The sequence below is a fragment of the Camelus ferus genome, chromosome 15 (assembly GCF_009834535.1).
Source record: "Camelus ferus isolate YT-003-E chromosome 15, BCGSAC_Cfer_1.0, whole genome shotgun sequence".
Classification (NCBI taxonomy): Eukaryota; Metazoa; Chordata; class Mammalia; order Artiodactyla; family Camelidae; genus Camelus; species Camelus ferus.
The window spans coordinates 29,158,601-29,186,282 of NC_045710.1; the positions used below are offsets into that span (position 1 = coordinate 29,158,601).

The 27,682-nt window shown below is 36.6% G+C and overlaps 2 long non-coding RNA genes across 3 annotated transcripts; both read right to left on the reverse strand.

Moving 5' to 3' along the window:
- Nucleotides 1-248: 248 nt before the first annotated feature.
- LOC106730571 lies at nt 249-20,837 on the reverse strand. Of its 2 annotated transcripts, none has more exons than XR_004326256.1 (4): nt 15,220-20,837; nt 13,967-14,067; nt 13,740-13,861; nt 249-484 (listed from the first exon to the last, which is right to left on the reverse strand). It is a non-coding gene; the product is annotated as an uncharacterized LOC106730571 (long non-coding RNA). The 2 variants fall into 2 exon arrangements; XR_004326255.1 differs by lacking the exon at nt 249-484 and adding an exon at nt 7,998-9,388 and having other exon boundaries at nt 15,220-18,478.
- A 29-nt stretch (nt 20,838-20,866) lies between these two features.
- On the reverse strand, nt 20,867-26,101 carry LOC116668948. The gene is made up of 3 exons (XR_004326259.1): nt 26,022-26,101; nt 24,304-24,398; nt 20,867-21,324 (listed from the first exon to the last, which is right to left on the reverse strand). It is a non-coding gene; the product is annotated as an uncharacterized LOC116668948 (long non-coding RNA).
- Between the last annotated feature and the right edge of the window lie 1,581 nt (nt 26,102-27,682).

A 27,682-nucleotide genomic window follows, 5' to 3' on the forward strand; every position in this document is an offset into this window, starting at 1 on the left:
CCTTATTCTGTACATGCTGCCTTGATCATCAAACTTCAGGCACATCAACAATGAATGGAGTCACATGATCAGCCTTATAGCACAGCCATTCCTCGTTTTTATTCTTGATCCCCAGTATAACCTTTACCCTGCTGCTTTGCCTGTTTGACAGCAAAACCTAAGAAACAGTAATACTAGCTGAATTTTAGCATAATTGTATTTGAAGATAACAGACGCCAATTTAGAAGCAATGACTTATGGATGTTTTTAATGACCAAAGCAGAAAAATAACATGTTATCAAACATTATAGATGCTCCATAGAGCAAGGGTTACATGATTTTTATTTTGTGACATTTTTGTATGATAGCATTCTTTGTAACGTATAAAGGAGTTTAACAAAATTGGATGACTTCTTCAATGGTACCACTTTACTTGAAGTCGATGAAAATCAAAACGTGGTCGCCCTAAAATAAATTTCATCTCATTTCATGCTGCAGATAAATGCTGCAAAAGAAACATCAGTGATTAGTGATTCCAGAGCGGATGATAACATTTGAGATAATGCTGCTTGAATTTTTCTTCTGCTCCAAGCCAGGATTCTACTCCAGGCTTAGTAATTCAAATGATGTCTGGCCTCACCAATGTTCCTTAATAGTGACTGTCTTTTAATTTTCTTCACCAGGTGATAAGCAAATATGTAGGATTTTTTATGACAAGCCTTTGATGGGAAATCCAAGTTTTCAAATCAAAACATTTTCTTAAGTAAAAGTGCCGTATTAATCCAGAGTGTTTGGAAATAGGCAAGGTAAATGTGCCCTTTAGCTTTGATAGCTTCATTTTTTAAAAAATTGAAGTATTGTTGATGTATAATATGTTAGTTTCTGGTGTACATCATAGTGATTCAGTTATACTTTTATATATATCTATTCTTTTTCATTATAGGTTATTATAGGATATTGAATATAGTTCCTTGTGCTATACACATATATTGAATATAGTTCCCTTGTTGTTTATCTACTTTATATATAGTAGTTGGTATCTGCAAATTTCAAACTCCTAATTTATCCCTCCTTGCTTTTCTCCCTTTGGTAACCATAAGTTTGTTTTCTATGTCTGTGAGTCTGTTTCTGTTTTGTAAATAAGTTCATTTGTGTTATTTTTTAAGATTCCACATATAAGTGGTAATTTTCTTTCTCATTCTGGCTTACTTCACTTAGGTGATAATCTCTAGGTCCATCCATGTTACTGCAAATGACATTATTTCATTTTTTATGACTGAGTAGTATTCCTTTGTGTATAAGTGTGTGTGTATGTGTGTATATATGTATGTATGTAGGTGATAGATACAGATATACCACAATTTCCTTACTGAATCATCTTTCAGTGGTCATTTAGGTTTCTTCCATGTCTTGGCTATTGTAAATAGTGATGCTATGAACACTGGGGTGCATGTATCTTTTTGAATTAGAGTTTCCTCCAAATATATGCCCAGATGTAGGACTGATGGATCATATGGTAACTGTATTTTTAGTTGTATAAGGAACCTCTTTACTGTTTTCCATAGTGGCTGTACCAAGTTATGATGGCTTCATGTTTAAACTGTCAAGAACTTGCCACAAGAAAAAAAGTATTGACGTTTTTATATCCTATCACATTTAGTAGTGAAGAGAAAACAAATTGACATAAAGGTTTATCATATTTCTTGTACATTTTCATCATATGCTAAATCCATTGTAAAAAGAGAATGTGTATAAAATCATGATGGCAGGGTTTGGCATGTTTTATTGCTTTACAGGTTTTTAATTTTATTTTTATTTTAAAAATGTTTCACGGAGGTATAATTGACATACATATTGAACATATATAAAGTACAAAATTTGATACAGTTAATACTGATAGATACACATAAAGATATATACCTGTACATGAAAACATCACCAAAGTCAAGAAAATGACTTTGTCCATCACCCCCAGAAGTTTTCCTTGTTCCTCTTGTAGTTTCTGCACTTTCTCCATCAGACAACCATTGATCTGCTTTCTGTTACTAACAATTAATTTGCCTGTTTTGTAATTTGATAAAAATGAAAACACACTGTGTTTTGTCTGTTTTATCTGGCTTCACAGAATTTTTTTGAGATTCATCCATTTTGTGTGTGTATTAATAGTTCATTATTGCTGAGAACTATATTTCATTATACGGCTGTACCATGTATTGTGATTGTAGTCTCATTTGCATTTTTCTCCATGAGAAATGTGAAGTCATGTTTACATTTGCCATTTGTTCTTTTATATTACATAGTGTATCTTTTTTTTTTTTTTTTTGGTTGTTTTTTAAGATTTTTTCTCTATAGGTTTTAAGCAATTTGATTGTGATGTGCCTTGGAATAGTTCTCTTCATGTCTCTTGTCCTGGTGCTTGTTGAGTTTATTGAATCTATGAGTTTCCACTTTTCATCAAATTGAAAAATTGTGATCACTGTTTCTTCAAATATTTGTCTCCTGTCCCCTTCTCTTCTTCAGGGACTTCATTACATGTATATTAAGCAACTTAAGTTTTAACATTTTAATGCAGACCTTTTTATAGTAAATTATTCTGTGAGAAATCACATGAATACTACCTGTCTGTTCAGTCTTATGCCATCCTACATGCATTCAAAGTAAATTTTGATTTAATATGTTTGCAAAAATCAACTTCCAAAATTATAGGCTATAAAAACATGTTTTTGATTTTTTATTAAATCTAATATATTGATCTTATAAAATTATTTTCAATCACGATTGAAAATCTGTAGATTTAATGCACTGGAATATTACATCTTAAATATAAGCCTTGTGGCTATAGCTGTTTTTGTGTTTTCCATATTGTTCAAAAATACTAAACGACAATATTTTTGTGTTCATAAATGTTATTTTTAAAATGGTGTTTTTAAACTTAAAATGTTACCAACTAATGATATAGAAGTGGCCAATGTTAGAAGAAACATAAATGTGCATCATTTTGAACTGTTCATCTCTGAAACTCGGGAGCTGTGTGACCATTGTGATGTAGTCATGTGGAAATACTCCACTGACATCTTTCAGTAAGATTAAAAAATAACAGCATCAAAAATTTTTAGATATGTAGATCACATAGGGATACATAAGGATATATTATAAGGGCTTTTAAATTATATATATTTTTTCATTGGACCTCTTTAACATGAATATTTAGGACTTTATGCAAGAACCAGTAGTAGACCAAATAGGATGCACTAAACTCCATTTCCAAAATGCTTCTAACTACTTCAGCAGTCATTCTAAAGCTAAAATAGCAATTTCCCATCCTTCCTTGAAACTGGGAGTAGCCATGAGATGCAGTGAAACTTAAAGTTGCTCTGTCGGTGTCCCTTCTTCTCATTTCTTCTTTCTGTCTGGAATGGGCTCTCAGTGCTTGAAAGTGAAGCAGCCATGACCAAGCATTGTGAAAATGAAGACAGCAGGAGCTTCTTTCTGAAGGTGCTATAGGAGCCATTCCTGGTGCTTCTTGGTATATAAGTTACATAGACCCTTGTGAAACTTAGTACAGGTTTTCTTTCTTTCTTTTTTTTTTTTTTTTTTCATTTATCTTTACTTCTTCATACTGAATGAGTTATTTTCCAGCATCCTCTCATTTCAATCTTCAGGACTACCTTCAGAATTTCTAACTGTGATAAACTCTGCTAGCTTTTATTTAACTGGGAATATCTTAATTTCTCCCCATTTCTGAAGGGCAGTTTTGTTCTATATGGGATTCTTTTTTTATTTTTATTTTTTTAATTATTATTAGTTTTTATTGAAGTATAATCATTTTACAGTGTCATGTTAATTTCTGGTGTGCAGCATAGTGATTCCATTATTCAGTTATATTCTTTTTCAGTATGGGCTATTACAAGGAATTGAATACAGTTCCCTGTGCCATACAGTAGGATTTTGATACTTATCTATTTTATATATAGTAGTATCTCCAAATCCCAATTTATACCTCCACTCCCACCCCCATAACCACAAGTTTGTTTTCTATGTCTTTGAGTCTGTTTCTGTTTTGTAAATAAGTTCATTTGTCTCATTTATGTAGATTCCACATATAAGTGATATCATACAGTATTTTTCTTTCTCTTTCTGGCTTCATTTAGTATGACAATCTCCAGGTCCATCCATGTTCCTGCAAATGGCATTTTATTCTTTTTTAATGGCTCAGTAGTATTCCATTGTGTGTGTGTGTGTGTGTGTGTGTGTGTGTGTGTGTGTGTGTGAGTGAGACAGCTGCATGTAAATCAAAGAAGTATATTTTATTTTTTATAGCTGAGTAGTATTCCATTCTGGTGTGTGGGTGTGTGTGCGCGCGCGTGCCACAATTTCTTTATCTAGTCTCCTGTCAGTGGACATTTAGGTTTCTTCTATGTCTTGGCTATTGTAAATAGAACTGCTATGAACATTGGAAGTGCATGTACCTTTTTGAATTAGAGTTTCCTCCAGATATATGCCCAGGAGTGGGATTGCTGGATCATAGGGTAAGTCTATTGCTAGTTTTTTTAAGAAATCTCCATACTGTTTTCCATAATGGCTGCACCAAACTACATTCCCACCAACATTGTAGGAGGGTTCCCTTTCTCCACACCCTCTCCAACATTTATTGTTTTTGGACTTTTTAATGATGGCCATTCTGACCAATGTGAGGTGATACTTCATTGTAGTTTTGATTTGCTTTTCTCTAATAATTAATGATACTGAGCATTTTTTTCACGTGCCTATTGGCCATTTGGATGTCTTCTCTGGCGGAATGTCTGGGTCTTCTGCCCATTTTTTTATTGGGTTGTTTATTTTCTTGTTATTGAGCTGTATGAGATGTTTGTATATTCTGGAAATTAAACCCTTGTCAGCCACATCATTTCCAAGTATTTTCTCACAGCTCATAGGTTGTCTTTTTTTTGTCTATGGTTTCCTTTGCTATGCAAAAGCTTTTAAGTCTTATTAAGTCTCATTTGTTTGTTTTTGCTTTTATTTATATTGCCTTGGTAGACTGCCCTAGGAGAACATTGCTAAGATTTATGTCAAAGAATATTTTGCCTGTGTTTTCTTCTAGGAGGTTCTCTCGTCGATGTGGTGTATCACGTTGATTGATTTGTGTATGTTGAACTATCCTTGTGTCCCTGGGATGAATCCAACTTGATCATAGTATATGATCTTTTTTATTGAATTTTGTTTGCTATTATTTTTTTGAGTTTTGCATCTATCTTCATCAATGATATTGGCCTGTGATTTTCTTTTTTGGTAGTGTCTTTGTCTGGTTTTGGTTATCAGGGTGATGGTGGCTTCATAGAATGAGTTTGAAAGTTCTCCCTCCTCTTCAATATTTTAGAAGAGTTTGAGAATGATTACTATAAATTCTTTGTTTGGTAGAATTCTCCTGTGAAGCCATCTGGTCCTGGACTTTTGTTTGCAGAGAGTTTTTTTTAATTGCTGATTCTGTTTCACTTCTAGTGATCGGTCTGTTCAAATTACCTGTTTCTTTTTGGTTCAGTTTTGGTGGATTATATGTTTCTGGAAACTTGTCCATTTCTTCCAAGTTGTCCAATTTGTTGCCATATAGTTGTTCATAGTAATCTCTTTTTTATTTCTGTGGTATTGGTTGTCATTTCTCTTCTTTCATTTCTTATTTTGTCTGTGTCTTCTGTCTTTTCTTCCTGGTGAGCATAGACAAAGGTTTGTCAATTTTGTTTACTCTTTCAAAAAAATACCTCTTGGTTTGATTGAATATTTTTCTATTTTTTAATCTTCATTTTATTTATTTCTTCCCTGATCTTTATCTTTCTTTCCTTCTGCTAACATAAGCTTTTGTTTGTTCTTCTTTTTCTAATTCAGGTGTTCTTCATTTGGAGCCAAGTATGTCCCTATTAGAGACAGTATTGGTGATACCTGCTTTTGCATTAGCTTTTACTGTGGATCTGATGTCATAAGTTTTTACATCTCCTTGAGAATAGCAATGTGTGCTTGGTGATTTAACTCTGGTTTGGCCCACTGTATGGGGCCATGAATGCACCTTTCACTTTGTCTCCCTTCATCAGCTAGAGAAGGCTGTGTGCTATTTTTGCTATATGTTGTCTTATAATGAAGCAGGCATATGCTACACAGAAGTAACTTTTGTCCTCACTATACACTGAAGCTTCTCTAGACAGTAAAAAGTATTAGTATTTTTTTGAAGTAAGCTCCAGTTTTTCATATGGACTATTTGTACTGTGCATGTGACAATTTATAGAGATGTGTGAGTCTTCAGTGATGAAACTGGAGATGATTTCCAGCTCTGGAAAGTTAGTATCCCCAGATTCCTGTGATCTAATTTCTTAGATGGCAAGATTTAAGCCTCTCTCACATTCACAGTCCCAGCTACTTCTGGCTGTGACTGACAATCAAGTGGTTGATAAGCAGTCTCTGCCACTGGTGCACTGTGCCACCTAAATCTGATTGCTTCGTGCTGAATTTTGTAGAACTCTGTGTTTATTTCATGGAAATGTCTTGGAGGTTGGTCTGGCTCCTCTGGCTCCTCAGACTTGTAAGATGAAGGATACCTAAGACTTTCTTCAGCACTGCTACTCTAAAAATTCTAATTCATGTGCTAAACTTATTTGTAACACTGTACAGAAAAAAAGTATTTTGTAATCAAATTTTTATAAAAATTAAAAACATTCTCTCTATATATATAGAATTATGTGCCTAGAAAAAAGGCATCATGAGTTTCTAGCATCAACTCTTCATGCTGTTTGCATTGTACCTGCATACTTTAACATCAAACTTGTAATGTTCTGAATTTAATGGTGTAGAGACCTAAATCCTTCCCACTTTAGGTAAAGGCAATAGTCTATCCACTGTCTCTCCCTTAGTCCATTCTCTGTAACGCTTGAAGGGAATGTGTGTTATAGATTCATTTTACATTATATGCTTGCTTTCTCTCCACATATTTTACGTGCTGTCTCCCCAAAAGACTTAAAATTCATTATTTACTTAGGGTGCTTATTCTTATAACTTTGCTGAGCCTAAATTAGTCTACTAGGGATACAAGTGGATGTCTTTAATGAGTTTACTGTCCAGTGAGGAAAAAAAGTATTAAATCAGAGGTCCTGAGTGGTGGGGTCCAGCAATTTATATACAGATTTTAAAAGCTTTCCAAGCGATGCTGATATGCACAAGGTTTAAAAATCATAGGTAGACTATATTTAGTCAGTCAAAATCTCCAAGTAATTTTACAGAGTGCTTCTTATACACATGTAGAATTCCTGCCATATTTTATTGCTTTGTTCTTCACTCCATCTCCACCACCATCTTTTAGAATGTGAAAAAGTCTTAGATAGCCTTTCTGCTCAGAATTCACATTTTAAGATGAGAAAGTTGATGAACAGAGAAGTATGGTGGTGTGGCCAAGATGGTCACTCCAGTACTAGTACCCAGAGGTACCCAGTACCTCAACTCCAAGTGTAATACTCTTGTCTCTCCATGCTAGACAAACTCAGTATTGTCATTACTACTTTGCATGAAAGAAGAAGAATCTCCTTTTGTAAAATGTTTTCCATTATACATATAGACCCTAAAAGAAACCATAAATGCCTTCAATCGTAGCAATTCTATACATTTTCTTTCACATTTAATCCCTTATTTTCCATTTACTTTCAAGAGCAATATCTGAAGATGCAGTTATCAGGCTGTCATAGTATTTTATTTTCAAAATCAACATCCTGGCATTATCAATTTTCCCTATCATGCCAGCTACTCATGGATGTACTTCAAAACAGGATTTTCAGTTGGGACTGTCCTCTAGGACAGCTGTCAGAATCCTTTCCTGTGTTGGGGATCAAAAGCGAACCAGTAAGGTGTCATTAAAAATATTCTAGTGATGAATATGTTTATGGGGTTGATTGTGGTGATAGTTTCATGGGTGAATACCTATCTCCAAACTCATCAGGTTGTATACAAAAATACAGATTTTTGCATGTCAATTATACCACAATAAAGTGTTCTTTATTTAAAAAGGAATAAAGCACAAAGAATTCAACAAGCTCATCGAACTCATTATGAGCTACTGACTTTTTATTCTTTGGCATACATTTCATAAAATATTATTAATAATTACATTATTAAATACAAAACCTGTGAAGAAAGTAGGAAAAAAAAACTTAAAAAAATTATTCCTATGTATCTTTGAATTGCTCCCAGTTGTTAAGAACACCAATGACCACAACCCGTGGAGTATCTTTTGATGTACATAGCACGCTTATAGAGTCCCTCATTTGCTTGTCACAATACCTTTCCAGGGGAGCAAATATGTTCAGAGGAAAAAGCGACTTGCCCAAAGGCCCGCTGCTAATAAGTTCTCGAGCAATGATTTGATCCCAGATTGTCTGCTGGCACGCGTAAGGATCTTACATACATTATAGGACTCCAGAAGCAATTAGAGCACATTTTCTCAGTGAATATAATTGTGGTTGGTGTTCTTTAGAAAGACCTGCTGCTTTTTTCTCATGACAATGCTAGTGGGTAAAACTTTGGCTCATAAAATATGGAATTCATTTTAAACTCCTAACATTACATAAAACTACTTAAATGAGCACACAGACTAATCACTGGGTGTGGATAGATCTGTTATTATTACCACAGGAGTAGTGACAACATATTTTTAATCATTTCAAATGTATTAATTTTGTTTTTATGTTAAATTATGACTAAAGATAAATGGATATTGAATCATATTTCACTGATTTCCACATTTCCATACAGATAAATGTATAATTGCGTTAATTCTTTATGGTTTCCTTTTACAGATGATATACCAAGTCACTTAGCAGTACTCATGCGTTTCCAACATCTGGTCACAGCATAACAACACGGCTGTGTAGCAGCTGCAGTTCCACTTGAATCCAAGATAGCATTCCCAGTCCAAAATAGCACAGGAAGAGGTAAAAAGAGATGAAACCTAGCTTGGAGGAAATCTTAGGCATAACTTCATTGTCTTGTAGTAGTGTGTAATATATATATATATATATCAATCACTATATAATACACCATATATTATAAATATATAAACATATATATAGTAATATATGAAGTATTTTATATAATACATAGTTATATACCATGTAGTTTTGCATGAAGGTGCCTGGTACACAGATGCATCCATCCATATAATAAGTCATATGCAAATGTATATGTTGATTCTAAAGAAAATGGAAAGAAGCTGAGGGTGATTCAAGGCAAGTCGTAAGCCTCTCCTCATTCAGTGTGGCATTTCAGAAAACAGCTTTTCCTTTGAAAAGGAGTTACATGTGTACATTCTGAAGTTGCCAATTTCTAGCTGGGTGTTTCTAAGAAACCATTTCAAGCCAGTAGATCTGAGTTTCTGCAGCTGGAAAATCAGAAATGTATATTAGGTCAGAATTGTTCAACCTATCTGCCTGCCTGTCTGTCTGTCCATCTAGTGAGCTATCAAGCTTCTGCTTACCTAGCTACCTACCAATGTGGAACCTTTTGAAAATGAAATCTTACATGTGACCCCAAGCTGTCCCACTGGCTGAGTTTTTCTGTCTCTTTCCAAAGATTCAGCAGTATCTTTTATCCTCTTCTAGGCTATCTATTTTTCCCAATCCTGCTCTTCAAGGTAATATTATTTTACAAAATATAATTTGAAGGAAAAAAACTGGCCAGATGATCTCTGTTTTCCTTACATTCTAATGCTCCATTACTGAATAAAAGCAGGGGACCCTCAACTGACTATACATTTAAGATCTCTCTCTCTGTCCCTCCCTCTGAAGTCACCTTGGAATTTATCATGGTAGCTGGCTTGAGGTAAATTCTAACTTTATTTGTTTATAAATGGGTAACCAATGTAATTCCTTTAATACTTTTATTATTTCTGCAAATCTGTGGTTTCTTGCATCAGTACCATCCTGTTAAATACTCAAATATTCTTAGCTATTTAAGTAAATTACATATTGATGTGTATTTTTCTTTCTAAAATATCTTCACTGTTCCTTCCTATATACATAATCACATAAAATTCAACCCAATTTATAATCTTCCATATAAATTTTAACATGAGTTTATAACTTTCGATTATGTATCTGTTGCACTTTTGATTGTGATTTCACTATATTCATAAATTTGCTAGAGGAAACTGAAACTTTCACTAGGAATAGAGCATATTTTACCATTATATCTCCTTTTGTGTACTTCACTAATGTTTCATAATTTCATTCACATGGTACTCAAATATTTCTTATTTACTGTTTTCCTGACTATATTTTAATACAGAGGTTTCCTTGTTATTTTTAATGGGGTGCTTGCTTTCATTATATTTTAATAATTGATAAATGCTAGTATATAGACAAGCTGCTTATTAAGATGTTAAATTTAAAACCATAAACTATTACTGGTTGAAATACATTTCTCTGATTATTTTCTTGGCAAACAACCAAGAAAATAATGGGTTTATTTTTCCTTTCAAATATTTGTACTTGCTGGAATATAAAATGTTACTTGGGCAAAAGAGTTGACAGTTTCTTACAAAGTGAAAACTACACCTAACATCTGACCCAGTAATGTCATTTCTGAGTATTAATACAAGAGGAATGAAAACATACGTCCGCAAAAAGCGTTGTACCTGAATTTTCACAGCAGTTTTATTCAGAATAACTAAAAATTAGAAGTAACCCAAGTGTTTTTTCAATAGGAAAACTGATAAATGAGTGTGGTTAATTCTACACTGGAAGTTAGCACAACAAAACAAAGGCAGGCATTACAACAGTAACTGATTTCACAGAGAAGTCGAGTAAAAGAAGCCTTCTGTCCTAAGGATAGCTTTGTACTGCTGAGTATTTAAATTATTTAATTCCTTTCATATTTGATTTTATTAAATATATTTAAGGGTACAATTTCACCACTAACCTCTAGCTGCATCTGTATCCCAGAGGTTTTGACATGTACTTTGATTTATATTCAGGTCTATATATTTTGTTAATTCTAGTTATTCCTTCTTCATCACTTGATTTAAAAAAAGAGATGAAAAGTGAAGTCAGAAGACCATAGGAGTTCTGAAATTTTATTGGGCAGATGTTGTCAGGTCTCCCTACTACAAGACAGGTCTTGACCAGCCCCAGGTTTATTCTCTCAGAGTGGTGCCCAAGTCCATCACTCCTGCCAGCTCTTGACTCTACCTTTGAGATGTACTTGCTTTTCCATTACCCTCTTCCAGCCGTATCTGCAGAGGGAGAATCTGAGGAAGCGCCCTTCTTGGTAACCAAGAAGATTTTCCAACCTGTTCCTTTCCTTGACGAAGTTGGGGTCCGGGGGCATTTGAAATATTTCGGTATTTTAGACACAGTTGGCTTTGCTTTTGCTAGTAGACATCTTTTTTTAAGGACTGATCAATTCCTTTGGCAAAAGCCACATTCACAATCCTTTTTGAGAAAGAACTTTATATTTAATTTCAGGTAATTTGGGTGCAAGTGACCATGTAACAAAGCATTTCATCTTTGTAGAGCCATTCAGGTCTAGAAGAAAGTCTACTAGATGTTATCTAAATATTTCCAAAAGTGTTAACAAATGACCAAATGGGACTGAAGCCACACTCTTTGGTCTTTACCTGGAGCCTGTATCTTAATGGTTGCATGTTGTGTTTGATCTTTTCTGTGCAGCTGCATTTAAATGGCCCACCTTTGATGTGAAAAACTCTGACTCTGAAATTTACCTTTAATTTCCTTCTAAATTATTTCGTAAACCTGCCAGTCTCATGATTTTCTTGCATCACTGTAACAAATGCAACCAGCAGGAGCCAGCTCATACTTCACACTTCCAACATTCTTTTTCAAAATCTCATCATTTAGTTTCACCAACTGATTGGGTAAATCTCCTGTTTTCACGTTATTTTAGGCAATACTTTGACAAAGTGTTTCACCACTATATGAGTCACTCGTTTCCAGCCTTCTATGCTTCCTCATATGTGGCCCAACTGTGCAGACATTTCAAGGCCTCTGCTTACATCATGTGTGCTAACATCCTGCTGGCCAAAGTCAGTCATATGGCCAAGCCCTGATCCAGCATGATGGGAAGTGTAGTCTTCCCACACAGGTGCTGGTCACGGGAAGTGAATGTTTCCTGACCACAAACCTTCATCTACCACACTATTCTAGTATCATGATACATTTTTAAATGAGCCTGTCCACAGAAAAGGGTAATTAGAATGTTTGAAACTCGTCCTTTGGATTTTCAAGTTGGCATTTGAATAGATCAGTGGAGAGCTTGCTATTTTATTTGTGCCACATAGTTTTCATTATACTGTGTTAACACTCTTTGAAAGGGCATCCACATACACAGGGAGTGGCTGAAGTCTCTTACTATTTCCATCACCCTATCCCAGAAAATTTATAACCATTCCACTATGCATAGTGGACACAGACTCTAAAGAAAAAGTTTCTATCTGCAGAAGTTTATTACTTCTCACTCCCCTTAATATTTTCTGGCATATTCCACAGAAGCAGAGGAAGGGAGTAAGAGGGGTTGCACATATGAACATAATCCTAATGGTTGAACCATTTTACAGCAAAGGGATTTCTGAGAAACATACTTCACAGGAGTAACTGCCTTTCATAAAACATTTATTTTGATAAGTGAAAAAAAAACACTGTTTAAAGATGACTTAAGTATTATTTTCTCTTTTGCTTGCTTTTCATGAATCATGATTATAGGAGGGTGGGGGATTTGTGTGCTGGTCCAGGACAAGGATATGACCATGGCAGGCAGTAATGTGCCCAGCTTTGACTGGCGATGCCTTGATAGGTTTGCGAGGGGGAGAAGCCTCTCATAGAACAAGTCTGTCCAGAGGCAGTAGCTCAGGGGTCTGCTACTCAGAAGGGGACAGAGATAAGACAACTCCCAGGGAAGGGGGCGAGCTGAGAGGGAGCTTAGACCTCCAGGTAAAGTTGCTAAGCCTCCTAGGAGGGTAGTCTTTGGTCAGAGAGCTGAAAAACAGGACCCTTATAACTGCAAGGCCCCATTTAATCAGTAGATAACAGCTGTTGGATGAGGATTCATGGGGTATTCAAAGCAAGAAGGCTCTATGTGGCTAAACATTTGCTTGTCTGGTCTATTTTTAAAATAATTAGATGTGCAAATATTTGAGTCTGGCGCTAATAGGCTTTTGAGCTGGAAGGTCTCAGTCTGCAGGGAAGAAATATTGTAGGCACCAATACACAGAGGCCATATTTTTCCTCATTTATGTAACAATGATGCATTAGAATAAACAGCAAGTTAGGATATCTAGAACTTTGCCTGCAGTTTGAGCTCCGAGACGAAGTTTTTAGGGACTTGGGTTACGTATGCCATTTAACATCTCTGAACCTGATTCTCCTCTTCTCTAAAATGAAGAGATTAGATTAGATGGGTCCAGAAATGACTCGCAAGCCAAATCTGGCCCACCACCTGGTTTTATAAATATTTCAGTGGGACACAACCACATTTGTTTGTCCATCTATTGCCCATGTCTGCTTTCTGTCTGCTAAGGCATAATTAAATTGTTGTGAAAGGACCACATGGCTCATAAGCCTAAAATATTCACAATTTGGCCCTTTACAGAAAGGTTTGCTGACCACTGGCCTAGACTGTATCATGGGCTTCCTTCAGCCTAAACCCTTTTTGACTTAAGAGCTGGACTTGTCATTTCTCTTACCATCTTAGAGTTCCTGCATCTTATTTTTACTTACCGTTTGAGCAGTCACTCAGCACTCCAGCTAAGGGGTCTGTCCGTAAGCTTCTCTTACAGCTAACATGATGCTGCCCGTCTCCCTGAGTAAAGCAGTAGCTCTTGCATTTTCATGAAGCCAAGCTGAAATGAACATGGAAGGAGAAGGTAAACACGTGCAGGGAAATGAAAAATGTGATATTTAATTGAAATAACATGAGTAGTATGCGTTGAAAGAAATGTAATTACCTAATTGGATTTCAGCCAGCAGCATGTCTTCTCTGTCTTGGTTGAGTGACTGGGGTCATTTCATCTCATCAGGGATTCAAGCCCACATTTTTATATCTGATCTGGCAAAGGACAAAAATTAAGTCAGAAGAAAGCCATTCATTTAGGCACTTAGGTTTTTATTTGGCAAACATTGTAATTAATTATAAATTCCGTATTTCAACAAGCAATTTCTAGTTACTATGAGAAGCTTCAAACTGTCAGAAATCAGACTGAAACCTCTCAGAAATGATTGTCTTCCTCCGTAATGAAAGTCAAGCTTATTTTGCTCTTTGATGAGTACAGTTTTATGCAGCTCTTCATTGTATTGCCAGCTCAAGAATAGTAAAACAAATTACATAACTACACATCACATATATTTAAAAAATAATTTAAAGCACACTTACTTAAAAAAAGATACGTGTTCTTCTCAGAATGTTTTTGTCATCTATATTTAAAATAACTCCTTCATGAAGACTCTTTTGAATGTGGTTGAAATCACAATTTGTTTAAATTCATTTCTACTACGCATTCTATGGCGAAGGACCAGTGGATGTAGTAAAAAAGATAATGGCCACGGAGTTTCACTGATTTTCAAGCAGGAAGTGCAAGATGGGAATTGGAAAATTTTAAATATACTTTCTATTTACATGAAGAGTACGTATATTATTTGACCAGGTTTTCTAATTTTAACACATATTATGTTTGCTGTGTATGAAAATTCATAATGAACCGCATCTAGGTCTAGCTGACAGATGCTAAGTTGTTACAATGTTTCAAGCACTGCTAGTGGTACTTTTACAGGTATTTCCTTATTTAATACTGACTGTAGCCCTGTGGGCTGGGTTCTTTTTCTTGTTTGACTCTGTTTTTTGTCTCCTTCCATTATATAGTTGAGGATACGGAGGCTCAGAGAGGTAAAGTGTACACAAAAAAATACAGAGCAAAAAAAAAAAAAAAAAAATCAGCAGAGCCCAGTTTCAAACCGAAAGCTTTGTTTTTTTATTTTGTTTTATTGAAGTATAGCCAATTTACTATGTTGTGTTAGTTTCTGGTGTACAGCATAGTGATTCAGTTATACATATAATACATATTTCTCTTTATAGGTTATTACAAGGTAATATACTTCCCTGTGCTGTACAGTAGGACCTTGTTTATCTGTTCTGCACATATCAAACCCAAGGCTTTGGCTGTCTAAGTAGAATAAAGACAAAAATATTTTCTCTCCCGCTAACCTAAGCTTATGCTGACTCTGCTCTGCTTTGCTGACACATTCATAAGATGGATAAAATCCTGTTAAAAAAAAGTGACAATTACAACAAAATTCTTCAGAGTGCTTTTTGAGAATTTTTCATGGCAAGTATCAAGCATCGATGAAAAGCACCTGTTCTAAAATGGGGGCAGTAAAAGATAAAAGGTTATCAGCAAATATTAATTAATCGTGCAGTCAAATTGGTGGTGGTGATGTTTAAATCAGACATTTTCCAAATGTACATTTCCTTTGTTCCCTTGCTGCTGCCAGCACTGAATTTTTTCTCATCCTCTAGTTCCTACCGTATTTAGGAGCTACCCCAGTAGAGTGCCAGCTCAGATGCCATGTGACAATTGGCAATGCTGTGTCAGTGACATGGAGGGAGCAGCAAGCTGGAGGACCCATACACCCAGGGATTAGAGGGAGATGATGGTCTTTTGGGGCAGCTGCCATGTCAGGTGGACCATGCATCCTTTAGCACAACAGATCAGCTGTCCTCACGCTGCAGCTTTTGTTAATGCTGTGGAAGTCACCTCGCCTTGTCTCCAGAACAGCGTGATTTTGACAAGGCTTTTAGTTCCTGCTGCTGAGCAGAGCACGTTCAATGCCTTGTCAGCTGGCAGGGGAGGTGAGAAGAGCCATTAGCCCAGCTTCCTTTATGGAACGCTGTTGGCAGGTAGGAAGGAGATGTGTGGCCCACCTGGATAGGCGCTGAAAATGGCTTCTGTTTTGCGGCAAACTCCAGTTCCAGGAAGCATGTTCTGTAAAGCAAATGCCTCTCGGGTGTGTACCTTCTTCCCACAGAATTCTGTTACAGAAGTCAAGTCACGTTTTCTAGTATCGAACTTAAAGTCTCTGCTGAGTGCATTGTATTAAGAAGGGGTTAAAAAGTTAAGTTAAATAGGATGCTCGATATTTAAGTGGCCAAAAAAAACTACTGTGAAAAAATTTCTGTATTTCCTGCTGGCACTCACTCGCCTTCCTAAAGAATTCTGTCAAAGATGGTATTACTTTCTTCCTTGATTGGAAATTCTCCCTCAGCCGTTAACTGGTTACTGTGAAATTGCTAAGTAACGAGTTTGTGATAAGAGTTTTACAAGCATCTATATTTCTATCTAAAGTCTGTTTTGATATCCCAGGGGTTATTTATATATTTATTACTACTGAGCATCTTTTGAATAATTTTTGTATTAGGGGAACTTAGTACCTTAGAGATCCAGCCTGCTCAAGCTTTTTTTTTATTCTAACTTTTCAATTAGAACCCTATGACTGAATCCAAACTCATTCTGCTCACTGCACGACAGGCCAATAAATCAAGAGGCATGGTGTCGGGACAAGGAATAGCAACTTAATTCAGAAATCCAGCAGACCAAGAAGATGAGGGACTACTAATGTCCTAGAGAACTATTTTCCCCAAGTCAGAATTCAGGCTCCTTTTATACTAAAAAAGGTAGGGGGTGTGGCTGGTGGTTGGAAACTTCTTGGGGTCAGAATCCTCCGTTCTTGCAGTTGTCCACCTAGGTCAGGTCATGATGTTCTTGCAAATCTCCAGCAAGAGAAATGTTATTCTCTGTTCTGCAACTTTTTATCTGTATATGAATGGAAAAGTGCTATATCCTTAAAGGTCAGAGACTTGAGAATGGGCTGTCCTGTCTATTTTGGACTGTAGGCAGCATTCTTTTGCAAAAGGTGCAGAATCAGCATGACTAAGCACAGGAAACAGAGCACAGGGTTAAAGCTAAAGGAACAGACCTAATACGGAGTCAGATTTGTTGTTCTTTGTTACAACCAGATAGGTGACCAATCAAATACCAGAACCAGACAGGCTCCGTCAATCAAACACACGACAGCCTGACTCCTCAGGAGAGTATGATGTCAGGAAGAGGATGCTAGGGAGAATTTACTGGGGAAGATACACAGGCGTGATGAAGGGGAAGTGTCTGTTTCCACCAGACTAGCCGAAAGTGTGATCTAGGTGTTGGGATCTGAACTACCTTCCTCTCCTTCCAAGTCTTTGGCCTTTGCCGATACTCGGTGAGCTGCCACTATCTGTCAGTGTATGTTTTTGCAAGTGCGGGCATAATATAGCTAGACTAGGTGCTCTTGGAAAACTGTCAATAACAAATAACCAAGCTTTCAAACATTAATCTTCAATTCTTGCTTTGATAGCTCACGTAACTCTTAGTAGAGAGGAGTATAGCAGGTATGTCCCCTTGGATGCCACAATTAATTTCACCTGTTCTCTATTCTCTTTCCCTTCACTTCGTGTAACTATTCTTACTGCTTGTCTGGGGCAGTGCTCTCATTTGGTTACCCCTTTCCATGTTGAATTTTTGCAATGAAGCCAACTTCACTTCCTGTCTTGCATCACCAATTCAATTTTCACAGTCTGCACGTCTCCACACACTTCTGCCTACCCTAAGAAAAAATGAGTACAAGTTCTTGAAATATGAAAAATAAATTGGGTCAGAAAGCTTTTCTATTAAAATTGCATTATTCTCCCACAGCAGGTTAAAGATCAGCAAGGTATTGTGAAGTGCAACTCTCAATATATTGAAGATGTAGGACCAAATAATTTTAGAGGTCAAATTTTCTACCCCCTTCCTTAGAAATCTTTTCAGTAGTATCTTTGGCAGACGGTCGTCTAGTTTCTGCTTAAACACACTGTAGTGATGGGGACTCTGCTTTTCCTAAAGTGTCCATTTACTAACCTACAATAAGTATTGATTATTGTGTATGCCCCAGGCACACTGCTAGGAAGAGAGATGCTAGATATTATATACTAGCTGTTGCGGGGCATATCTTTAGAATGTCCTTCTCACTTTACAATGAGGTGAAAGTCATCTTACTTTAACTCCCATTAATGGGCACATATTTAATATTAGTCAATAATTAAAATGACTATTTATCTTGAGCTTTATGATCCAAACAACTAAATTTAATTAGTAAGTAGAGTGATTGATTGGTACATATTCTATTTAATTATACTTTTTTGACAGGATAGTATTCTTAATTAAAATATCAAGGTTTACTAACTTAAAAAACACCATGCTTAAAAGAGGATATTTGTTCAGATTAAGACAAAAAGAAATAAGCATGTAAGTTCACTGTATCTTCTCATTCGTCAGTTTTTAACAATCTGCTCTAATTATCAATCTTATTTCAAGAGTAGCATATTTCATTCTATATTTTAATCAAAATATAATGTATTTTCTTAACTTTGAATTAAACATTCATAATGGAATTTAAAGCCCACTTGGCTTTAATCCTTTTGAAACTCTACCACTGTCAAAAATTTATACAGAAGTTTGATGAATCCTAAGTACACAACAGGATCATTTGAAGAGATTTAATAACTACTGAGGCTACCTCACCACTACCCATTCTGATTAATTGGATTTTGGTGGGACCAAGGCACTGGTAGGTTTCTAATCTACCCAAGACATTGTAGAACCACTGTTTAAAGGAAAGCTTGAGATCTCTTAATGAATCTTTCCTATGTCTGTGTAAAATAATCAGATACAAGCCTTGCTTTCTTCTCCAAGTCCATTTTCTCATGCCTCTTTCCTCTTATGTGTCAGTAGCATGAAATGATAGGAAAACAAACAAGTAAATTAAAAAATGGATCAAACATTTGCAGAAGTACTTCACAAAGAAGGCATATGAATGATCAGTAAACAAACACCTGAAAGATGCTCAATATCACTGGTCATCAGGGACATGTGATTAAAACCATGAACACACGTTAGAATGGTTACATTAAAAAAAGAAGCATGGCATTACCAAGTATGGGAGAGAATGTGGAGCAACTGGAATTCTCATACATTGTTGATAGGATTGCAAAATAGCATGGCCGATTTGGGAAATTTAAAGCAGTATATTTTAAGTCACTTACCACGTAATTCAGCAATCCCATTCTTGTGTAATACAAGTAAGACAACACAAAATAAAATGAAAAGATGTACATACAACTTGAATGAATATTCATAGCAATATTATTCATAATAATCAAAATCTGGAAACAGCCCAAGTTGTCCATCAAATGGTGAATAGATCAACAAATTATGTTTTAACCATGCTATGAAATATCTGTCAGTGATGTGTTGATGTAACTAAAAAACATTTTGCTAAGTGAAAGAACTCAAAAGTCTACTTATGAAATTCTAAAATAGGCAAAACTAATAGTGGCAGAAAACAGATCAATGGTTGCCTAGAAACAAGGGTAAGGGGTCTGGATTCGCTTCAAATGGTAATATGGGAGCTTCTGAAGATGGTGGAACAGTTCTAAATTTTGATTATAATGGAAGTTATAACTAGAAAATTTATCAAACTGTATTCCTAAAGAGTGAATTTTGTTGTTTATAAATTATAGCCAATAACTGTTAAAAAGTAAGACCTAGAATTAGGCATTTTCATATACTATAGATGGAACTGTAAGTTGGCACACCCTTTTTGGAGGGCTACCTAGGGACATCTGTGACAATTAAACCTTTTCTTTAACTATGTAATTCCACATTTAGATATTTATGCAGTGGAAATCTTCACTTGTCCACAAAGATATAAGAGCAAGCTTGTTCACTGCAACATTGTTTTTAATATCAACAAGACCCAACAGGGCCTGCTGCAGTCAATTATAGTATATCCACACAACAGAAAATCATGCAGCTTTTATAAAATGTAGCATATCTATGTGGAAATTTTCTAACATATATAAAATCAGAAGCATTAAGGCACAGAACAGTGCGGATAGTATACTAAGGTGCACATAAAAACCGAGCAGAACAAGTTTGGACTCAGTAACAAATCTTGTCAAAGCCAGCCAGGAGCCTTGCTGCTTGTGACCAGCCAGCCCCACCTGGGGAGTTTTCAGGCGAGGCCCTAGCAGCTGCCAGGACCACTTGTCCTGAGGCTCCTCCCTTCACAACGTCCCGAAGCAGCACCACTGCCCTAGCGTGTGGCAGTTGGAGCAAGGAATCAACATCTGGGGGCCAATGGGCTCCATACAGTAGGGTAAGTAAGTCGCTCTGCTGTGTACAGCCAGAAACTTTATTCCTCTCCATTTGGGGCTTTCTCTTGAATAAACCAGTCTGTTTTAGAGGGGTACCCTGTTGGAGAGAGGAAAGAGTTGTTGGACTTTTACCCGACTTGTGAGCTGGTGCATTTGTTTCTTTGGCTGCTAGCATTTGTGTTTTGTTTGTTTTGTATTCCTATCTTTAAAAAAAAATGGGGAACGTGTCAACTATCCCTAAAGAAGGTTCTCTGAGGCATATTTTGGATAAGTGATCTGATTACAGCTATGAACCCATGCCTGAGAGAAAGATGAACGATGTGTGGCCGGAGTACCTGTGGGGATCCCCACAAGCAGTTTATGCCGGGTTATCTCCGTCTACTGCCACCCTTGCTGTGTTAATTACGTCATTTGTGGTCTCCTGTGTCGTTGGTGTATGTAAAACCCCAAGGCCAAACCTGAGCATTTATTTAGGGTTTTCTGTTTGTCCTTTGGGTTTCTTGTTTCACTTTGTTTTGGTACCATTTGTCCATCTATAACCAAGTCGGTTTTATGATACTTAACACTTTTACTGTTGTTAAACTGAAGAAAAGAACAGAAAAAAGAAACCTACCTGTTCTTGTCTGAGCGTGGGACATTCCCGGGGAGAATATAAAGGTTTCACTTGGTTCCTAAAATCACGAAAAGCCCCAGCCCGGAGTTCAGCCCGGCTGGTTGATGCCAAGTCACAATGGTTAGGGAGGATCACGAACTATTTATACTTTCACAATAAAGTGTTGAGGAATGGTGGCCTTTGAGTGGCTCTATACAACCCTGCAATTTTAGATACTCTGTGAAAAAGCAGGAAAAATGATGAAATGCCCTATGTGTAAGTATTTGTGCTATTACATCAGGGAAAATAAAACAGAGGAAAGGAAGGAGAGTGAGGAGATGTTCCTTCAAACCTTAACTCCTCCGGCTGAGCTGGCTGTCCCAGCCTCTCTGGCCACTATGTCAATGTGTCCACTCCATCCACTTCTACATAGCCAGCCCCAGTTCCTGACGCTGGGGCTCAGGAAGCAGTAGGACTGGCTCCCCCTCCTATATGGATAAATTAGAAAATCCTATGTTAGTTTCTGGGGCACAGGGAACTGGTCTGGTATTGCCATCTTAAGACCTGACAGGGCACCCAGTCTGAACCAGGAGCCACTCTGGCCAGAGGACATATTCTTCTACACCATTATTCCATAGGGGACCTAAATGCAAACACCCAGTAGTCTGGGTTTAACAAAATTAAAGAAACCCAGCAAAAAAACAAAGACCCCCCCCCTTTTTTTTAAATAAAGGTTTTATCAGGTCTACAGCAGATTCCAAAGTCCCTAAAAATGCTAGAATGCTAAATATGAGAAAACTGTATAAATTAGATGATTGGTAGATGTTGCTTTTAAAGTCTTAAACAACAGGGAAGCACTTATGCTGGAAACTCATCACTTTACCCAACGTTACCTTTATATCCTGCATCATCACTCCACTCAGCTCATGTTTCGGCTTCCTTGATCCAACACTGGCCCTCTTTGTTTTAGAGAAGTTTAACTTACCAGCTGGATATGTGGGTCTGGTATCAGTGCCAACCTTAGGTTTAGAATAGTGCCAAACTATCCTATGCCATTTCTTCACCACCATGGGGTCTACTCAGTGATAAAAATGCCACATCTAAAGAAATGGCTTCTGATTTCTGGAAACTTAATCACAGCAGGGAGCTGCATGCTCTTAGAGCCTGCCCCAGTCTTGCACATTAAGAGGTGATGGCGGCTTTCAAGAGAACAGATTTTTGTATTGCTATCAGCAGCTTCCATTAACTTAGGTTCTATGATGTGTTTTATCATTGGACCCTTCTTCCTCAAGAAGGCTGAAAAGAAAGGCACTAGCCATGCAGTTATTGGTACGATTTTTGGATGTTATGCTTTGTCGGACTTGCTGGCATCTTTAGTATCTGGAAAAGACCGTGTACGTATTGGAGCACAATTTGTTTGTAACAGGAATGTTTGCCTCAGGAGGAACTGCAGTTCTCTTTGGTGCATTGGAACAAGGTCCAAAAGGACCAGTGTTTATTGCTATGTGTTTTCTAATGAGAATAACTAATTCACTAAGTTTTGCTGCAGCAAAAACTGCGTCTTCTTCTATCCTTCCAAAAGCATTTCCAAATACTGTGGCTACAGTGTTGGCAGGTCTTGACACTTTTTCTGGTCTGGGATGCTTGCTAGGGTTTCCTTTAGGTGGCTTCTGGTATCAGTCCTTTGCCTATGCAGTGCCTTTTACTTTTCTGGGACACATAAGTCTACCCATCAACACGTTCATTTCACATAATTATGCACCCGATCCAGGAAAACAATTAAAAAGGATAGGAGCCCCAGGTAACTCTGACAGTGAGGGACAAGTGGTATGGGAATCCAAGAGAGCCCGCCTCTTTGGTATTTCAACTGGTATCGAGTAGTGCTATCAACTATAAGGGGAGAAATGGCCGAAATGAAGCCCTGTCAAAATTTACTGTCTTTTGTCCTTCAAACACTTGAATGATTGTGATATTTAAGGAAAATAAAGTTGAATTTCAAGTCTTGTCATTGCCATTAAAAACAAACTGGACATGAGATTTGGTTTTACGTGAAAATTCCCTACCTGAGGCCTGTGACCACTGTCAGTGTGCCACGCCAGGAAGCAGCTGCAGCGAGGGGTTACTTGGCGTGCACTGCTCACGGAGATTCGTTTCATCTTTGCATATGGACTTTTTAAAAAATCCTTTTACATATGTAGTGGTTATGATCCAATGTGTCGTAAGTTAACTAAGTTTCGTTCAAATCAAATATGCAATGTTTACTTAAATTTTGAAAGCAAATTTTGACTATTTATAGGATTCTTTAAAGTACAGTTTTCCAGACAGGTGTGCTTTCCCTTCAGTCATCTTGCAGATGCACATTAAGGGCTTAGTGTCCGGACCTGCATATCTGGGGCACTGAAAGACAAATGACTTACAAATACATTTCGCTTATATTTTGTTCTAGGACTGGCACTGCTGTCAATGGAAAGTATTTTTAACTAATCTGTTATTGAGACATTAATCATATTTTTGCATTTCAGCCAACATAAAGACCCTAGCTAATATTCTGTAAGATACAGCTAATCTGAAAAGATGAAATTAATGTTTCAAATGATCTGAACTATATTTTCCAACTTAAATTAAACATGCAATGTAGATTCAGAAAGACCCATATTTTCTAACAACTTCACTGTATACTATGTTGTTGGGTTGCATAAAGAAGGAATTGTATTTGTTTCTCATAAGTGAAACGCTGGACCATGGCTTAATGTTAACTCTTTGCTTTGTCTTTCGGGTGGCCTAACCTACAGTAACACGAAGGCTGAACGTTTTTCTTTGTTGAGCTTTCACAGGCATTTATCCAGGCAGGGAAACAAAGGTTACAAATGCTATAGCAATATTGGACACAGTCTGAAGTGGTTAAAGCCTTCCATAAAGAAATTATCCCTCAATCTGGCCTGCCTAATAGTCTTCAAAGTGGTAACAGGCTGCTCTAGCATAACTCAACAAGTTCTAAAATATTGCAAATTAACTGGAAACTACATTCATCCTGGAGAGCACAATCAGCAGGAAAAATGGAGGAAAGGAATCTTACACTAAAAAGGAGTATTGCTAAAATAAGTCGACAGTAATTTAACTTGGGATAAAGCCTTACCAGTTGCCCTGCTATGGATCACAGTGGCTCCCAGAAGCAGGCTTAAATTAAGCCCCTGTGAAATATTGTATGGTAGGCTGTTCCAGGTGTCTCCCTGGGCAAGAGAATCTGTAAATGCTCTACAAGACCTAGTAGTTGCCATCATGTCAAAACTTGGGCACTCTACTAACCTCTGTTCATGAGTCTGCCTCCAGCAGGTCTGCCTACCTAACTGAAGTAGTCTAACATCCTTTCTGACCTGGAGATTGAGTCCTGCTCAAAACCAGAGGAAACAAGGGCCTGAATGTGAGACGACTGCAAGGTGGACAGGACCACACGTGGTATTACTTACGATGCACTTGTCTGTCAGGTTAGCTGGGGGAAAGCCATGGACTGAAGTAGCACCACCATCATCAGAATCAGAAAATGACCCAACTCCTGAGAGGCCTGGGGAATGAGAGTTTTGTGAACCCTTAGAAGACTTAAAGTTACTCCTTAAAAAAGGTAAGTATTGAGATTATAGCTTCATTGTTTAATCTTGTCTAAATGAATAGCACAGGAATCTAGTGTAATTATGGTACAGTAAAAAGTTAGTATTAATAGATATGTATTGGAAACTGGAACCAAAACTTCCAAGTTCAACGAAGTACTATAGATTTTTATCAGGTTCAAGTAGTTGTAAAAACAGAAAAAAAGATTATTCTACTGACTAAAGAGTCTAAGGAATGTTTTCTGTCCAAGGCTGATGAATTCCATTGCATAATCACCCCCTCATTGCCCCTGTTCAGCAGGAAGTAGCCAGAACGGTTGCCATCTCTTTTCCCTGAAGATTGTGGAATGGATATTGACAGTGGGGAACTGTTATAGAGAAGAACAAATCTGATTCCATATTAGGTCTATTTCGTTGGCTTTAACCCTGTCCCCTGTTTTCTAGGGTTAGTCTTGCTAGCTCTGCACCTTTTGTAAAAGAATGTTGCTTACATCCTTAAATGTACCTATTTCTCAAGGCTCTGACCTTTAAGGATATTAACACTGTTGCACTCAAATAAAGATAATAAGTTGCAGAATAGAAAACACTTGTTTTATCGGAGGTTTTACAGGGGCACCATGACCTGACCCATGTGGACAGTTGCAAGAACAAAGGATTCTAAAGACAAAGAATTCCTACACCAAGGAGTTTGCAACAATCAACCGCATCCCATCCCTTTTTAGTCTAAAAGGAACCTGAATTGTGACTTGAGTAAGATGGTTCTCCAGGACATTAGTCTGCCATCTCAGTGTGCCAGCTTTCCGAATAAAGTCGTTATTCCTTGCCCCAACACCTCGTCTCCCGATTTATTGGCCTGTCCTGTGGTGAGCAGAATGAGTTTGGGACTCTGTAACTGTGTATCTCGAAACACAGCAGAGAAAATACAAATCAAATACTAGAAAAAATATTACTTGTCAAACAAGTCAGATTATTTTCGAATGCATATGAAACGTTCTTCAAGATAGACCAATAATGCTGGGTCATAAAAAAGAACTCTATAAAACATCAAAGTATCAAAATAATATAAAGTGTATTATCTGACCATAACAATATCAATTTAGAAATCAGTAGAAAAAAGAATTAGCAAGAAAATATCAATTGCCAAAATCCAGAATTTTTTAAATTGCATGTCATTACAGGGCCTTCATATATTAAAAAAGTAATAAAAAGTATCAACAACCTAATGCCAAAAATTAGCAAATGTAGATTAAAATGTCTGAAAATATTTCAGAATGAAGGCTGTCTCTTCTTTAAGGCAATAGTTGTGAAACTTTAATATGCTCAGAAATCACTAGGGGGTTGCATTATAAAATGCAGATTCTGATGCAAAGGTCTGGGGTAAAAACTGAGGTTGTACATTTCTAGTAAATTCCCAAGTGATGATGATGCTGATAAGAAGAACTATGTGTTGCTTAAGAAGGGATACCCACTATGCATTCAAATCCTTCAGGATAGTGAATGGATTTACAAGTATACAGGACAGATGTATTTTGATCCAGAATCTAGGGAAGGAAAGCCAAATAAATGGGGTGTTGACTTACATGAGATGTTTCATAGGGACCTCTGAAGTGGCTGTCAGGTTGGAGTGGACACCAGGGTGCAGGGAGGATCTACACATTGCCTGGAGAGGTGCAAAAAAAAAATCTCAACTTCACAAATTTCAAGTACCCTTCTTGAATTGGACCCTAACAATCTAAGCTAAGAAGGTAAAGATACTTATACTAGGATAATGTCAACAATGTAATTTGGGATGTTACTGGTGATAATAGTTACAGTGGATTACCTAAGCCTCTTTATTTCTACTGCCTTTTAAAATTCACAGAAATTTTCAGATGATATTAAAGTGATCAAAAATGGTTACAGTAATTAAATATCACATTAAAAATGGCCCTTGATTTGCAGATAAAACCAAGTTCAAACATTTTTCTTAATATAATGATCTTTCTAGCCTAGATTGCTTAAGTGAAGAATCTAATTAGACTGCTTTTAAAAGATTACTAGTTTTCAAAAAAAGTTAATTTTCAGAATTAAAAATATGATACTTTTCTCGTTTAACATGTGGCTGCACAGTCAATACAAGGGTACTTTGCCTCCTGTTAACATTATCTTCAAAGCTCAGCAAAAATTCCAAAATGTACATTCTGAATTATTTTCTCCTTCACCTATATTTTAATTTCAGTAATACTTTACTTTCCATTGTGATTGATCTTATATAAGCATTGATTTCTAATTTCTAATTATATCACAAAAAATCATCTTAGAGGTATATTAAGAAGAAACAAGAAGGGGAAAAACTCGCAGAAAATTGTCATAGAATAAAAGTAAGCTAGCTACCTGAATTTTGCACTATGCTAATTTCTTGGCTGTTAGCTTTAGGATAGTCTGGTCCCAGATCTGCAATTGCAAAAAATTACCTTTGTGAAGCAGATCCCACATCAGCTGGCTCTCAATTACAAAGGAGATGGGTGTACAAGGCAGTAAGACACAATGATGGCAGATGTTAATTCCACCTAGCCATATTTCACTTTTTATAATTTATACATTTAAAAAATAGTATTAGACATGTAACATGATTTGATATACATGAAAATAGTGAAATGATTACTAGTTACACTAATTAACATGTCACCTTACATATAGTTAATGCTTTTTCTATGATGAGTGCATCTTGAACCTATTCTTAGACTATTTCCAATATTCAATACAGTATTATTAACTACAGTCATCATGCTGGCACAGGAGAGCCATGGACTTACTCATCCTACATACAACTCTGTACCATTTGACCAGCATTTCCCCATATCCCCCACCCTACCAGTTTCTGGTAACTGCTTTTCTACTCTTTGCTTTTAAAGGTTCAATTTTTTTTTTAAAAGATTCCGCAGATTAGTGAGATCATACAATATTCATCTTTCCCAGTCTGGCTTGTTTCATCAACATAAGGTCCTCCACATTCACACATGTTGCAAATGACAGATTTTCTTCTTTATCATGGCAGAAAAATATTCTATTCTCTCTATATAAAATATTTCACGTATATATTCAATAATATTCAGATACTTGGGTTGGTTGTAGACCTTGGCTATTAATAATGCTGAGTGCAGAGGTCTCTTTGAGATCCTGATTTCATTTGCTTTGGGTATATAACCAAAAGTGGGACTGCTGAATCTTATGGAGGTTTAATTTTTAACGTTTTGTGGAA